Source organism: Halichoerus grypus, chromosome 6 (genome assembly GCF_964656455.1).
Source record: "Halichoerus grypus chromosome 6, mHalGry1.hap1.1, whole genome shotgun sequence".
In the NCBI taxonomy this organism is placed as follows: domain Eukaryota; kingdom Metazoa; phylum Chordata; class Mammalia; order Carnivora; family Phocidae; genus Halichoerus; species Halichoerus grypus.
The window spans coordinates 68502067-68518547 of record NC_135717.1 but is presented as its reverse complement, the minus strand read 5'-3'; the positions used below and the strand labels follow the sequence as shown (position 1 = coordinate 68518547).

Below are 16481 nucleotides of genomic sequence, written 5' to 3'. Positions count from 1 at the left end.
CATCAACATCATTGTGTGATGGTGAGGAGCAGCAGAGCAAAGTCTCTCGGGAATAAAATGCAAGAGGTATCTGTTAACTGTTGATTTACGCGATTTGGCACCAGCCCAGACAGAAAACTTATAATCCTGGGGATTAAGAGAGAAATCACAAATGTTTTTTAATCCTATACCTTCACTCTAAGGAGAGTGAATCTGCATGGTTTTTGCATGAGAAAAATCATTTTTAATTATTTGCTACCTCTTCGTCAGCTTTTTCCTCCATAAGGCTACGCATTAATGGGAAACAGCCTCTCTGCCTCTCTCCCAAGCCCTGTCACCACCCTAGCGTAGGGGGTTGCTGTTTACTAGTGGTTGACAGAACATTCCAAGCATCCCCCTGCCTGCAGTCTGCGATTCTTTGCCAGATTCATTAGGAAAATCCTGTTTTCCTGTCCTCCCAGGAATGACAGTGGCTGGCTGGGATCCCACTGGTACAAGGGAAATGCACATGTGACCTCGAGAAGACAGAGGTGTGGTCGGCACCAGAGTGGTCCCGGCATGGGCAGTCCTGAGCTGCTTCTCTTGCCATCACACACCAGCTAATCAGGAATCAACCAAAAAGAACTCCAGCATTTTCTTTAACCCCGTGTGACTTTTTATTTAAGAAGTGGGAACTATGTGAACAACAATGAAACAAGTTGGTTACCAACATTAATTGCAAGAAAGAAAGAAAAAAAAAAGCTTCCTTTTGGGGCAAGAATGACATATTGGCCTTTTAATAAGTCGTTGATGGCTAGCAACACAGAAATGACAGCACGTTGTGAGAGACAAGTGGGAACTACCTTTCATTTAATGTTTCTTCTATGCCAGGAGCTTGGCTAGGCCTTGACTTGTGTCCTTCCATGTATGTAAGGGCAACATCTATTACCGGGGTGGAATGATTTCGAAGTGATTCTAGTTGAGCGTTGAAGAGAATGGCAATTTCCCATTTAAGAAAGCTTTCTATGACTTTGTGTGTTTGCCTCTGTGAGGTTCCTACAGCATTCTGCTTAAGCTGCTACACTATATCATGGTCTACCCTGCATTTGCTCTCTTGGCATATGTGTTTAGTTCAGCTCCTAGATTCTGAGTTCCCAGTGGAACGGATTGTTCACCCCTGTCCCAACCGTGTTTTCCTCAATTCTGTGTTTGTCTGTTTAGCATCCATCAATTACAGTAGGGGGCCAACCTACTGGCCACAGCTGTTTCCAACCCCCCTGTGATGGAGAGCCCATCCTCTAAACCACCTCCATACCTACCTGTCACACACCAGGCCAGGATGTCCCCCGGCTTGGGACCGCCCCTACAGCCCTGAAGCCCACTAGAGTTATTCAGATCAGCCGATCCTCAGCTGTTTCCCTAGCCCTGCCTTGCCTTTTACACAGAGACCCCAATAAAGGCCATGGTCTATGCTTTCCCCGTGCTCCTTCCTGTCTCCTGATGGACACTGGTGCTCCCCCCCCACCCCCCTGCCGCCGTGGCCCTGCATGGCACGCCACGCCTCATGTTTCTAGAGGAACTGTGAGTAACTTTACTCTTGGCTTTCAGGGGCACTGACCTCTCCATGTTGTCACTCAGTCACCTTTATAAATTGAGACCCAAGTACAAATCAGTCCCTCTGTCTACCACAACCTAGCACCTTATCTTTGGCAGCTGGATGAAACAATGGTCTATTGAACTGAATTGGTGAATATCTCTGAAGCGGAAAATGATCACTTAAACTCACACCGTACAAATACCGAGTTATAAATCCTCACCAGATGAGTGGGGTCAAAACACTCAGCTGAGGGTCAAAGGTTACCAAAGGAAAACCGGCCAACACTTTTAGAAAATGACAAGGTTTCCTTGAATTATTTATCTGCTTGGTGTAAGTCTGTTTTTTGAGTTTTACTTTTGCTTTTTCCATGTTCTGCCTTAAAAACAGCTTATTGTCCTCGAACTCTGCTTATTTGCCTCTTAAGAACCTGGGTGATGTATATATCAAGCAGATGGCATGCTATTTGTCTCTTTGGTTTAACCCACCAGAGATTAAATTTTCTAAAAGCAAACAATATGAACCATGCAAATAAGAGAGGACAAAGGGAATAATTAGTATTTTGTAGGAAGGCGACCAACAGACATGAAACATAATTCAGAGAAAAGAAAATAAATCATTAGCGAAAGTCAGCTTTTCATCAGCAGTGGTTAAAAAGTAACAATAAAAGTCCGAACCCAGTGTCTCCTTTGGCTAGAACGCTGGTGAGTAAGCTCCAGGACAGCGGCTGCAATGTTTCTTTTGTCACCCACCCTCCCCTGATAACTTGGTTCATTTTTTTCCCAGGCTTTGCCGATAAGGCCCAGCAAGACTCCCCATTCCTGCAAGTGCCATCACTAGAACCTCTGTCCCGCCTGGGAATCTAGAGCACATTTCTGCCGTCAGAGGCTGAACGGAGTACAGTTCTGAAGTCAGCTGGAACTGCATGTACTTTCTAGTTTTGTCAACTAGTGAATGTATTCGTTCTTTGTCTAAACATTTTTACAGTCTTCCCTATAGTTCTGGATGCCTGGAATGTGCATCAGACCTTTTGCTGAAACCACCAAATACCTGAAGGTTACCATAACTAACTAGTCACAGATGTAGTATTAAACCCACCCCTATTTTCCCCCCCTTCTCTATACAGCATACACTGGAGCTATAATATTATACATTCTTGGAACAGATGATACTCATAAACAAAACTAATATCCTTTCCAGAGAACACTGCCTTTCTTATTTGTGGTCAAGGGCCACCTGTTTATTTTATCAGGGGCCACCTGTTTATCAGTAGGCAAACCTATACATGAGGTTATGATGGATTTTATATGTTGAAGGATTAATTTAAAATGTAGAAGAACATTTCCTAGGGCGCCTGGGTGGCTCAGTCAGTTGAGCGTCTGCCTTTGGCTGAGGTCATGATCTCAGGGTCCTGGGATTGAGTCCCACCTGCATCGGGCTCTCTGCTCAGCAGGGAGCCTGCTTCTCTTTCTCTCTCCCTCTGCCCCTGCCCCTGCTCATACTTGTGTGCTCTGTCTCTCAAATCAAATCTTTTTTTTTTTAAAGAACATTTCCTACTTACTAATTCTTTGCTGCTACCTCACAATAAATTGTTCAATTATTTTTTTTTAACTTTTCCCAGCTTTCCTAACGAACTGTAGGGCACGAGCACATAGGGAAGGGAAATACTGACAGAGTGAGGAACGTGGGGACAAATTACTCTAATGTTGAAGTGATTGCAGGATAGCAAATCTGATTTTCAGCCATTTGATGTTAAATTTTAAGGTCTTAATAACTATGTTTAAAGGAATATATTAAAAGTTAAAAGACAGGGGCGCCTGGGTGGCTCAGTCAGTTAAGCGACTGACTCTTGATTTCGGCTCAGGTCATGATCTGGAGGTGGTGAAATCCAGCCCCGAACTGGGCTTGCACAGAGTCTGCTTGAGACCCACTCTCTTACCCCCCCACCCTTCCCCCACTCACGCTCTCTAAATACATACATACACACATACATACATAAATACATAAATAAATAAAGGAGCCCACCTTTTAAATAAGTTCCCAGATTCTAATGAGCCCCGAAGTTTGAGAGCAGCAGCTCATGACCTATCCTAATATTAACCTGCTCCTACGGAAAGGTTCTTCTGGTCCCACCTCTTCGCTGGCTCCATAGGTCTCATTACCTGCCAAGCGAGTGGGTGCCCCATTGGGGGAAGCTGAATGCATTGACAGTAACATGCCTCCCAATTACCCTGCTTGGCAGGAGCTAACATAACCTGAAGGAAGAAATACTTAGGCTCCAGAGTCAGGCAGATTTGGCTTGGAGTTACATGTTGTGTTTATGAATTGGGCGTCTTCAGTTCTCTGAGCCTCAGTTTATAGGATAACAAACCACAATTCATCTATGAGGATTAAATGAGATATTTTGTGAACGTCTTCAGTACAGAGTCAGCATTCCATAAATGTGAGCTCTTCTTTCGCTGCCCTCTTCATTGGGTTCATGTGAGAATGAATAAGGGAAATGCAGAGCACCTGGCACATCATAGCCCTCTGCAAACACGAGCTATTAGTATCTTCAGTTTTGGGCAACTAAATATAACTTATGAGCACAGTGCCTTCGTTTGTTGAGAACCAAGGGAGGAAACTATTTCTATATTCATTTGCTTTTTATAGGAAAAAATGTTACAGAGATACTAGATGATTAACAAATTTTAAGACTGTTCCACTTAGTCTTTTAGATTGGAAAGCAAGATTGGCATTTCCTTCCTTCCTTCCTTCCTTCCTTCCTTCCTTCCTTCCTTCCTTCCTTCCTTCCTTCCTTCCTTCCTTCCGTCCTTCCTTCTTTCCAGACAAGAGAATAGTATCGCAGAGAGCATGTGCATTTTCAGGTTAAAACGAAGTGTTAGACCTCCTTAAAGCTATTGAAATAAAGAGTTCAGTTCAGATACTGTGTAAAGCAGGATATTTAGAGATACCTTCACTTTTCCAGGGAGCCCAGGTATCACAAGATTCCAAGAGAACACTTTAATAGGAGGACTCTTGTTGGGACGCCTGGGTGGTTCGGTTAGTTGAGTGTCCAACTCTTGACCTCAGCTCAGGTGTTGAGTTCAAGCCCTGTGTTGGGCTCCACGCTAGGTGTGGAGCCTACTTAAAAAATAAATAAAAAAATAAAAGGACTCTTATTTAATGTGAAATGTGAAGTCTCCGAGCTTAATCTGAGCATATGGCTCTGTGTGTGTGTACATGTGTAGGGCAGTAAAAGAACTAGCTTTCAGGATTCAGAAGACCAGTTTTGGCCCAGTGACGAGAGGATGAATAAATGTGTTAGAAATCTTGACAAAAATACTGTGGACTAAATAGCCATCTGATACTAAGCCAAGTATATCCTTTGAAGCATACATGAGCAGGATAAATTTACATGACTCCTCTTTTGGATATTAACACCTACTTTACCTGTGGCTAGCACATTACTGCACTGCTTTTCACCCCTTCCTTCCAAATGTAATGGAAGGGTGCCAGGTAGGCAACCAGCCAAGGTGAAAAGAATGCAACCAGATTATAAACCCACTGAAAGTTTCAGTGATTTCAAGGTTAAGTACTCTAAGGTATCTTGGGCCAAATTCTCTGGCCTAAACATCCAGAAGAGTCAGCCTGGCTACCTGAGCCTGGCTTTCAAACATTCCCAGGTACACAGCATCTCACTTGATGTCTGAGCGGGTCACGGCAGGGAGAGTGCCAGTGCGTATGGTTCTGCATCACCCAAACACACCACAGCAACGGTTTCAAGGGAAAGGCAAGATCTGCAGCTCCGTGCTCACCTCCAGCTGCCAGGGATCCCCACATGGAGGAGGAATCCAAAAAGGCTGTGGATTCCTCTGAGCAGGGTTGTGGGAGAGGAAGGTCATGGAGCATATATTACCCATGGCAAGCCCACCATCACATCCCAACACAGGATGCTTCTCATATGTGGAGCAAAACCTGCTTATTCTTAGGAGGCAGACCCCCTCCTTTGCATTTCTTACCTCAGACTAGCTTTTAGAGGCTTTGATTATTTAAATTCTGGTCACACAAACAGAAATCTATACAGACTTCTAGGAAGCATCTTATTCTTCCGTGGGGAAAAAGGCCTTGGAATCCAGAATGGAATGGGTCAGGGTTGTCCTTACCTTTGAAGGAAAGAAGTGTGCTTTGGAAATGAAGGATATAATGCAAGCACAGTTCCCCTCAGCTCTCAGGAAAAAGCCCAGGTAATAGAATCTGTCACATGTTGCTTTCAATACGTTTTTAGTAGGATTCTTAAGGAACAAGATGCTCTTCTCATTAGACCTGTTAGTCTGGTGTCATTTCACACAGCTTTATCCCAACTCCATGGAATGGCTTAATTGATTTCACATTCCTGTCAGGACCGATGACACTGGGTAATTGTTATATAATAATTGAACTGACGACCAGCTAAGGAGATCGAGTGCCCAAGGTTTGCTCCGACTTTGTTGGACTTTGAAGCGAAGCTGTACCCCAAAACCACTCTAGGAGCTTATATTCATTCTGGATAAAAATGCCTCCATAAATGGAAGCCAGTGCCCCGTCAGAAATGCCAAACACCAAACACTGGCAGGTGCCAACCTGTCAGGATCATGCCATCAGATTATGGAGCAGCACAGTGGAAAAATCTGAAGTGTGTAGCAAGGGAGGGGAAATGCACTCGAAATTAGGGCAGTTTGTTTTTGCTTTACTAACATCTGCCAAAGGGGGAAGAAGTCCCCTGGAAGACTCAGGGTAAAAAGCAACAGAGCTGTCCTGCCTCCGCGTCTGCTCTGTTCCCCACAGCCTGCCACGGCTGTGTGTATCCTCATTATATTACAACACTTATTCCCAAGCATTGTCACTTGTTTCAAATCTTCTCGACTGAGATGACAAATGGCGTTAGCCTGATGCTTCCTGGGGCGTCCGTGTTTTCACTTCTAATTTACAAGTATGGTTCAAACAGGACTTTTTGAGCATTTGGTGCCTACCCAGAAATCTGACAGAGTTACTTCTTTCTAGAGGTAGAATGCCGATGCTTTTCTTTTGTCAAAATAGCTACACTGTCCAGGTGTTTGTTGATTGCAGAAACCACAGCTCCAGCTGAGTCACCAGGTGTGGTCCTCCGAGAGGGTGGGTCTCACTCAGCCAGATGTAGAAACAGGGCTTCACGTTTCACCCCAGTGCTGGCTGGTTATCCCTGCTCGAATTTTGCAGCGCAGTTGTGAAGGGCTATCTGTGTGCAGTTAGGACAATACAAGGACACATGTGTGGTCCTGGGTAGAATGGCATTGTGAATCACTAGAGTCTATATTAGGTGGGACTGACAGAAGGCCTGTTACCCTCAACTTCACCGGGATAAAAGTCAGCATGAGAGCAAAGCCATCACGCTTGTCAAGGGTGGAAGGAAACAAAAGACATCCTATAAGCTGGTGAGAACCAGCTGGGAAGGCTGAATTGCTCAGGCCCATGTTTTATTCATTTTAAAAGGGTTTCTCAGGGAGAGGAGAAGGCACATTCCCCAGCAGAACTCACTTGCCCAGAATGGCAGGCAAATAAATGGACATGTATGTGATTGAACTTGGGAAAATCTAAGAAGACATTTGGAATTGCAGAGAATATTAACAAGGCTGCTGCAAGCCAGCCGGAATGGTCCAGTGAAACCTGCCTCCCAGAGTCAGAGCTTCTAGTCTTCTGTGTGACAAGGGGACACACGGGGTGTGGCTTCTTTCCCAAAACCTGAGCAGAAGATGGTACCTGGAACTGAGCTGCCTCTGCCCTCGGCAAGGAATTGAACAGAAGAAACGTACCTTTCCATTTATTTCTTCTTACCATTTTAACCATTTGTAAGCGTACAGTTCAGTAGCATTTTGTACATTCACGAGTGTACAACCACTACCACTGTCCATGGTCAGAGCTTTCTCATCACCCCTCACAGAAACCCTGTAGCCGTTAAACAATAATTTCCCACTCATCCGTCCTTTCAGCCTCTGGCACCCTCTATTCTATTTTCTCTTTAAACTTCCCTATTCTAGGGCCGCCTGAGTGGCTCAGTCGGTTAAGCGTCTGCCTTCTGCTCAGGTCATGGTCCTGGAGTCCTGGGCTCGAGTCCCGCATCGGGCTCCCTGCTTGGTGGGGAGCCTGCTCCTCCCTCTGCCTCTGCTCCCCGCCCCCCACCGCTCATGCTCATGCTCTCTCTCTCTGCCTCTCTCTCGAATAAATAATAAAATCTTTAAAAAAAAATAAATTTCCCTATTCCAGGTACCACATAGAGATGGGATCCTATTAATACTTTTCATCTGTCACTGGCTCATTTCACTTAACATAAGGTTTTCAAGCTTCCACGTTGGAGCATGTGCCAGAGTTTCATTCCTTTTTAAGGCTGAAAAATAGTCCATTGTGTGTAGAGACCACATCTTGTTTATCCGCTTGTCTATCGATGGACATGTGTTGTTCCACCTTTTAGCAATTGGGAATAAGGCTGCTGTGAACAGTGGTGTAGGAATAGCTGTCTGAGTCTCCGCTTCCAGGGTTTTTCAGTAGGTACCTGTGAGCAGGGCTACAGATGATACGGTAAATCTATGTTTAACTTTTTGAGGAACTCATTAACTGTCTTCCACATTGGCTGATCCATTCCTCATTCCCACCGGCAATAAACAGGGGTCTTAATTTCCCCACATCCTTGCCAACACCTGTTATTATTTTTTTTTATTTTCTTTTTTAAAATAGCCACCCGGATGGGTGCAAAGTGGTATCTCATTGTGGTTTTGATTTGCATTCTGTGCTCTTAATAATTTAGTCACTAAAGATAGGGATGGGGGCACCTGGGTGGCTCAGTCGTTGTCTGCCTTTGACTCAGGTCATGGTCCCAGGGTCCTGGGATCCAGCCCCACATCAGGCTCCCTGCTCAGCGGGAAGCCTGCTTCTCCCTCTCCCACTCCTGCTTGTGTTCCCTCTCTCACTGTGTCTCTCTCTGTCAAATTTAAAAAAAATAAAAAATCTTAAAAAAAAATAAAAAATAAAGATAGGGATGGCTTGTCCATTGAAATTTCAGTAGCTGGCCCTGGTCAGCCAAACAGGGTGTGTGTGAAGCCTATTTCCTGACAAATCTCGGAGCCGCTCTGCAGGGATTCCATCTTGTAACTGTCACAACCACATAGCGCATGGGGACTGATTGCAATTGTAGAAAGGCAAACGTCTGAATCAAGAAAGACACTTTGCACTCCCAGCGGGCCGGATGAAGGGTTTCTTTTTTTAATGTGGCAGTATCCGAGACCTGCCGCTTAGTGCAAACCCAGGCAAATCACCCATCAGGCCCAGGAAGATAGTTGAAATAGATTCTTTCATGGCTGAAAAGCTAGACAGAAGGTGACCGTCGCAGGGCTTTCTGCTTTTGAGGGAAAAGCTGATTGCTCTGACCCGACAGCAAGGCCAGTAAATTATACCTGTGATAATTGGAAAGAGCTGTCTGTGGAACGATCCATCAAGAGAAGTTGCTTCTCGGGTGATCGGCCGATGGCAGCAGACCCCTTTATACTCCTACATAAAAAGGCTGCAGGACAACCGTGCGTTTCTCTTTTGAACTAGATCTATCAGAGCTTTTCTCCCTGGTGACACTTAGGAGGATGGTGACCCTGATGCAGGGACTGAGGCTGGCCCTACTCAGGACAGAAGGTGTCTTAAATACACCGTGGTAATGGATGGTGAGATGGCATGGTCATCTTTTTCGTGTGCCCCTGAAGCAGGCAACTGTAGTTGAGGTTGTGGAGATGGTGGTAGGAGCTCCCCAAATCTGGCTCCAGTCTCTAGTTGTGAGACTCTGGTGAGGCTCTTCTGGTCAACACTGGTGAAATTGCTGGTGATCCTGGTCTAGGGATCTGCCTTACTTCGTTAGGAGGTCAGGTCATTATAGGAGCTTCTGGCTGATTGGCAGCAGCGTACAGAAAGGTACAAGTGAACTTTAGAGTGATGGAGAGATTACTGTTCTAGATGGGGCTCTTTGAGTTGCCAAGGAAGGAAATTTCTAAGAGAAAGAATCTGATTAGTTTACTATCATCTCTGGGCAGAGTTTATTTGTTTGTTTGTTTGTTTGTTTGTTTGTTTTGCCAAACCTCTTCCTAGATTTCTGGCCAGGGATTGGCTGACGTTGTGTCAGCTCACTGACCAGGTTCCCATGGGCGGTGGCTGAGGGGCTGGGTCACACGATGCACAACATGGCTGCTCCCATTCGGATACTCGAGGGCAGCGGGCAAGAGGGCTTCTGCACTATCACACCTGTGGTTGATGGGTCTCATACACTCACAGCTGACACTGCACTCACAAAAACCAGACACTAGGACTTCACATTTGTCTCCCCTGCTTAAAGCTTAGAAGGATTTCTGCAGAGTATGAGAATATGTTATAAAAAGAATTCAGCTCAGGTCTTACTGGCACAGTTATTCCCAATTATTATTCAACATTTGTTTAGTTTTTCAAACAACACCCCCCCCCCGAAGAAATAACCAGAATGAAAATAATATCCATATAAATCTCTTGGCAGAAAAAAAATCTCTAAGTGTTTCCTTAATGAGTTACCTGAGTTGAGTAGTTGAGATGTTTCCCACAGTGAGTCCAGATGGAATTGATCCTCTTACTGTCCAGTGGTTTGATCTAATTGTCGCTGAGTGGGGAAAAAAAAAACTGTTCTTTTCGGAATTCTCATCTTCGAAGAACCGCCAGGTTTCGAAGTATCACTTGCGCCTTTCCTCTTAAAGAGTCAGTGTTTCCTTTCTCTCCCTTCCCTATTCCCATCTTCAAAGAACGTCATGAATGACACCCTCCTCTCAGTTCCTGTGGCTCACGGCTTAGAATCCCCTGCAGCCCCTCCCTCCCCTCATGTCTCTTTCCCTAACAGAAAGTCATCACTCCGTGTCCTTTTAGCCCGTCCCTTCCAATATATTCCTGCAGCTTTGGCAACAGTGTCCTGTCTGGGGCTCCGCCCCTGGCCTTCCTCTGCTCCCACAGATTTCCCACACAAAGTCAGGAGAACAATCTGACATAAACCTCATGCAGATCACCCTACTCCTCTGTTTGCAAACCTATGGTAGAGCCTCTGTTGAGTTCAAATCCTACATCGCATGCTTCCTACATTAAATTCCTATTCGTGTGCTTCATGGATTATCAGCCCTCCCTCCAGGGTCCACTGTGCTAGATCTGCTCCCTCTCTCGGCCTTTCGACAGGCCGTCGCCTCCTCTGGAGTGCTCCCTGTCGTCATCCCCCTCCGGGCCCCCTTTGAGTCCAATTCCAGCAGCTATCCCAGGATTACAGCACAGGCCTGCACCTACGGAGGCCTTCCTTGAACTGCTCTCCTCCGGCTCAGCCCACGTCTCCTCATCTGTGGCCCCTCCTGCCCAGCTGGCTTCCGGAGCTCCTCTCCAACCTGAGACCAGGAGTCTACCAAGACCTGTTCTCACCTTAAAGAAAAAGGAAAGCAAACTCTCCTTTCACCAGGGCAGTCCTGGTTTAAGGCTATACCAGGTACTGTTCATATTCCAGATTCACTGAAGAACAACAGAACATCTCCTCCCCGTGGCCAAAATCTCCTTACTGCTGACCACCCAGAGTTCCCCAGGTGAAGGCCAATGCTTCCTGAGGTCGAGTTTAAGAAGCATCTATGTTGCCGGGGAGGAATAAGACATGAACTCACACCACGGACTAGTTTACCAAGTTAACTAGAGAGTGAGGAATGAACTCGAATAGAGGGCCACTATATCTTGATATTTTATACATCAGTCAGGAATTTTTTTGCTGAAAATGACAAAAACCCAGTGTGAACCAGCATATGGCCATATCAGAGATTTAGTTGGCTCACGGGGTTGAAGAAAGTGTTGAACACACAAATCAGAACCTGGAATTCAAACGCCAGCAGGTACCACGGTGGCACCGGCGTGTCTCGGACTAGAAGAGAGACCAGTGTGGTGGAGACAGGCCCCTGAGAAGACAGCACACAGCTGCTGCATGGCAGCTTCTGGAATTGGCAGACTCGTGTTTGGAGGCCGTCACTCCGACTCTCACCTCCAGCATTGCCTGCGAATCTGGAGTAATCTTAAAATGCTCTTGGAGTTTTCAGCGATAGCAAATGTGTGCATAACTAGGCGTCGCGGGTATATTTGTTTAAATATTACCTCTTCAAAGCCTAAGTGTAATTGTGTTTTTGCCTTTTTCTTAGAAATGAATAATTATGAATATATATTTATACATCTCACACATAAGGGTGATGAGAGAAACCTTTAAAAGTGCTGTGGAGCAGATGGTAGTTTTAGAACAAAACAGATCCATTAGCTGTCAAATGCAGCTTCCCGAAGGATGAAAAATAGAGTCAGTTCCCAGGTAGTGCTAAGAAAAGCTCTCACTTATTCTAATCCCTTAGGATATGGATTCTTTTGTAAAAATTCTGCTATGGGAAGGCTATGACAACTCGCTATTAAGGAATGTCACAGAATGCAAAAAAAAAAACCAAAAAGACTTCTGATCAAATGGTTTGAAACTTAATTCAAAAGGTATTTTAAAAGGTGATGCAGTTGATTCCAGACCAATTCCAGGTGCACATCTCCAGGGTTTTCCAGAATGCATACTATTCCTGTCCTCATTTGTAGAAATGTTTTATCTTTTAATATTAAACATAAGAAGGAGGGGAAAAAATCTCCTATTTTACGAAAGCTAGAGTTTTCTAGAACTGGAGAAACCTTCAGAAGTCATTACAGATGAAGCAAATTACTTATCTAGGGCCAGACCATGGTTTAGAACCAGAGCAGGTGCTAGAAACCAAGCATCCTCTCCGGTGCCTTCCCACCACCTCCACCCAATGCGCTTAGCATTTTCTTTTTCTTTCTTTTTTTTTTTTTAATTTTATTTATTCATTTGAGAGACAGAGAATGCGAGCGAGAGTGTACAAGCAGGGGGAGCAGCAGAGGAGAGGGAGAAGAAGCAGACTTCCCACCGAGCAGGGAGCCCGATGTGGGGCTCGACCCCAGGACCCTGGGATCATGACCTGAGCCGAAGGCAGACGCTTAACTGACTGAGCCACCCAGGCGCCCCCTAAGTGGGCATTTTCTAAAGGACCATTTCTACAAATAGTCGCTCATATTAGATTTTCTGCCTATGTGGATTTATGTGGATCTACTGAATGATTTGATAAAAGATTCTTAAACAACATTTTACATGACCACAAAGAGTTTCTAAGATTTCAAATATTTTTATTTATGGGTGTCTGGCTCTACTCAATAGAAACAGCAGAGTTCTTTGTGTACCAGAATATAGAGCTACAGACAGCCGGGAGAGTTTTAATTTAATAGTTAAACCTCAAATGCCTATCTGCTAAGTCATCTAATCTGTGTTTAAACAACTCGATCCATAATTTTACATGGGCATCAAATGAAACTTCTATCGGCCCTAACGCAAGTCAGTCTTGAATCAGAACAGAAATACAGGCATTTAGACCAAAAGAAAAAACAGGCAATCAGACAAAACAGTTTTAAAGAATCTGAGAATGTCTCTTATTCATGAGGTGGGAGAGTAAATTAACTTGAAATAAAATCATTATATTTTATATATATAAAATCAATAAAATTACACTCTGGAAATCATCACAGTCACCCAGTCCATGTTCGTTCTGTTTTCTACCTTCGTATGGTCTTCAGATTGGCTTGCCCTCATCACTTCCCCCACAAAAGTAAAGTCACAATGCTGATCCTAGACCTAGCAGTACACTTGAATCCTGACACTAGAAATGCAAAAACCAGGTATTCTGCTCTTCACGGCTGTCTTTTCGTCCAGTTATATAAACCGTTTTTTTGTTAATTAATCCTTTGGTTTCTTTGTGAACTCAAGGTCAGTTTTTTACACTTTCACTCTTTCAAGAGGAGTAATTTGATTGTCTTTTGGTTTGACCTAGACACTTGGTGTTAAAGTCAGTGCCTCAAACTGTGAAGTCAGGCAAGGCTTAAATAAAATGATCCACTATACAACGAGCACATTGTGGCCCAGTTCTGTGTGGACCATCTGCTTTATCTGCCACTATTTTTATGTGACTTTGTATTGCTCTTTACTCTTCAGTAGTATGACTACATATGTCCCTTTGTCTTTACTGTAAGATTCCTTCTAGCTCAAAAAGTCTGTAATGAATAAAAGTCACTGATTTCAATAAATTTACCATCAAGTTAGAGAGAAGATGTGCTGGATTGTAATATGCAACACAGGTTTTGCAGAAACTCGGAGGAGATAGAGGCCAGTGAGAGCCATGACTACTTGAAGGGAACGAAATGGGAAGAAGGAAGGGCTTCCGAGTGAGGGACAATATGAGTTATGAGCCAAAGAAATGAGAATGAGTTTCAAGAACCAAAGTCATATGTTGGAAACTGTATGTGTAAGTTGGAAATGATGTGCTGACATTGAAGATTCCCTCTAGTCACTGCAAGTAGGTCAAGAGCCCTACTCTCTTGCATCACTGATGACTCAGTTTACCTATTCTATCTAAGGGTGCCCATGGGTCTAAGGTGATGGCGCCCAATCCATGGGCTTCTAAGTGCCTTCTCTGTTCACCCACACAGGAGGAATCTATGGCAGCAGGGAGAGTTAGTTAAATTCTAACACCAATCTAGTCTTCCCTCTAGACAGTTTGTTTGTTTAAATGAACTCCTTTGAAAGGTTAAAAATTGAAATGACATGGCAAATTGGGTGGCATTGTAGAGACAAAATGTATAAAACTCTGTATCTCTGCCAACTCTTTTGAAAAATGGAAAACTCAGACTTTTTTTAGCATCAAACTGTCACCAGAAAAATAAACCAGTACATTTAAATATTTTTTTATAAAAGCTCTTTTCCTCAAGGAAAAATTAACTTGTATAAAGTACACAAAAGAAGAACTGCCCAGCAAAACAATTAGAAACAAAGTCTACTTATTATCTGCCTCTTTTGGGACATTGAAGCTCTCCCCTCCACAAAGGACTGAGTTGTCCTTTGGCAGACAAATCCGTGTAAATGATGTGTCAGCTGTGCAGGGCTTTAACCCAAAGGGTGCGTTTTACTGACAGGGAGGAAAATAGAGTCTACTACTGAGTTCGAAATTAGCTGCGTTAGATACATCAATCTAGAGCTCGCTTCTTTTGTATTGCCTGCAGGATGACGTCAGTAGGCCCAAGGTGGGAAGCTCAGTTATCTTAGCTTCAGATTTTCAACAGTGACTTTTGCGAGCTCAGAGTCACATCACAAAGCCAGATCGTTCATCACTACCTCGCCTGGGTATAAATCCAGTCCCACTATTGAAAAGAGCTGTTCAATGCTTTTTTTCCAACTGACAAAAGGCATCCTCACTTTTGACCACGGTCCTTCCCATAGTTCACTCGTTGGATGAAGAGATGGGGGATATCCACCTAGCTTTTTCCAACCAGTAAATCTGAACTCTTTCCAATCTGAGGCACATGATTTAAAAATGTTCATATACTTCTAATAAACAAAGAAATTCAATCGACCCGAGAAAGTCAGAACAAGCTTTCTAAAAGGCATATTGCTGTATCTCTTCTTTTTAAGGACAGAGTGAATTTCTTAGTTTTGGTAGATTTTTATGTCTCGCTAAAGAACTCCACTGTTACCTGTTAGGGGAGCAGGGTAGGAATAATGGACCGAACCCCAGACTTGGGCTCTGGAGACTTGGGTGGGAATCCTGGCTCTTCTGAAGTAGGAACACCTATACGACGGAGGAAGCCCTATTCCCCGTTGGTGACACAGTCATCCTCCAGGCTCTCCACCCCCCTGCGCACACTGTACCCCAGGCACGAGGCGAAGTGGTATCTCACTGTCAAGTCTGGGAGGAACTGAACACAGCTCAGCACCTTCTTTCTTCCTGCCCCTGAACCTTCCAGTCAGCACACACACCATCCGTCGGTCCTCAAGCCACGTGGTCACGGTTGTTCAACAGCAACACTGTCGGCAGCTGAAAGCAGATCTAATTCAGGGGCCTGGTATTCAGCCCGCTTGGCCAGTAGACTGAAACCACGTTCTCTGCTACCATTTTATCAGTAATGCAATTACCTGACTCGACTGGTTCTAAATGTGGCAGGGGAGAAGTCAGCGGTGTTTGTCTTCATCCCTCTTCAAAAAGACCTAGCATGGTATCAAGAACCTCCCTGAACGTGAGTAAATTTTTGCTTAAAATTAATGAAGGTCGATAGAGTGGAGCTGGTGGGAAAAAGCAAAGTAGTCTGAGTGTGAACATTACAAATAAACAGTTTGAAGCGGTTGATCCAACCTCAGACACCCGAAGATAGATCATTGGTATTAGCATAGAAAAGGGCAGTATTTCTCCCCACGGGAAGTTCAGATAGAATGGTCCCCCTTAGACGTGCTAGAACACAACTCTGTTCTCAGTCTGCTGGTCTCAGCCAAAGCTGGAGGAATCCTCGCTGCAGGCCTCCTGGTTCCTTGGTTTATTCAGAGCAAGTGGACAGATCTGCCAGCTCAGTGTTCGGGCTTTAAATCAAATAGTTTGGAAGACAGTAAGATAAAGTCCCTGATTCAGTTTCTTTCTGTTTAAAAACAAAACAAAACAAAACAAAAACCCAATAAGTTTCAAAAACACAGTGATTCAAAAGCAGGAACTAGATGAAGTCCATTTGGTTCCAAGGCCTCGATCTCTATCCCAAGGAGGGACATGATGTATAAAAAGTAACTTACGCTCACTAACCAAAATCAAGAAGGGTTTTTTTTTCCCCCCGTTAGGGCAATTTTTAGAAGCCACAGATGACAGAAGGGCTCTGGTTCCTCAATCCCTGGTTAGCTTCTGTGATGGATACAGCACGCTGGGGTGTGAGAGACTGACCACTGGAACGGGAGTTGAGAGACTGGAATTTTCCTAAATCATCTATGTCCTTGATAAGTCACTTTCCCTGTACA

General features: G+C 44.3%; 1 protein-coding gene across 2 annotated transcripts in view; it reads right to left on the bottom strand.

Annotated features, from left to right (window-relative positions):
- JCAD (junctional cadherin 5 associated) overlaps positions 1-16481 on the bottom strand; it is a 77638-nt gene that overhangs the window by 44103 nt on the left and 17054 nt on the right. Inside the window, exon 1 of one of the 2 annotated variants that reach the window (XM_078075316.1) lies at positions 10127-10186. The exons of the other annotated variant lie outside the window; for it this stretch is intronic. The gene's annotated coding sequence lies outside the window, so the exon portion shown is untranslated. Of the gene's footprint in view, positions 1-10126; positions 10187-16481 lie in introns of those variants that run through there. 2 annotated transcript variants of the gene reach the window in all.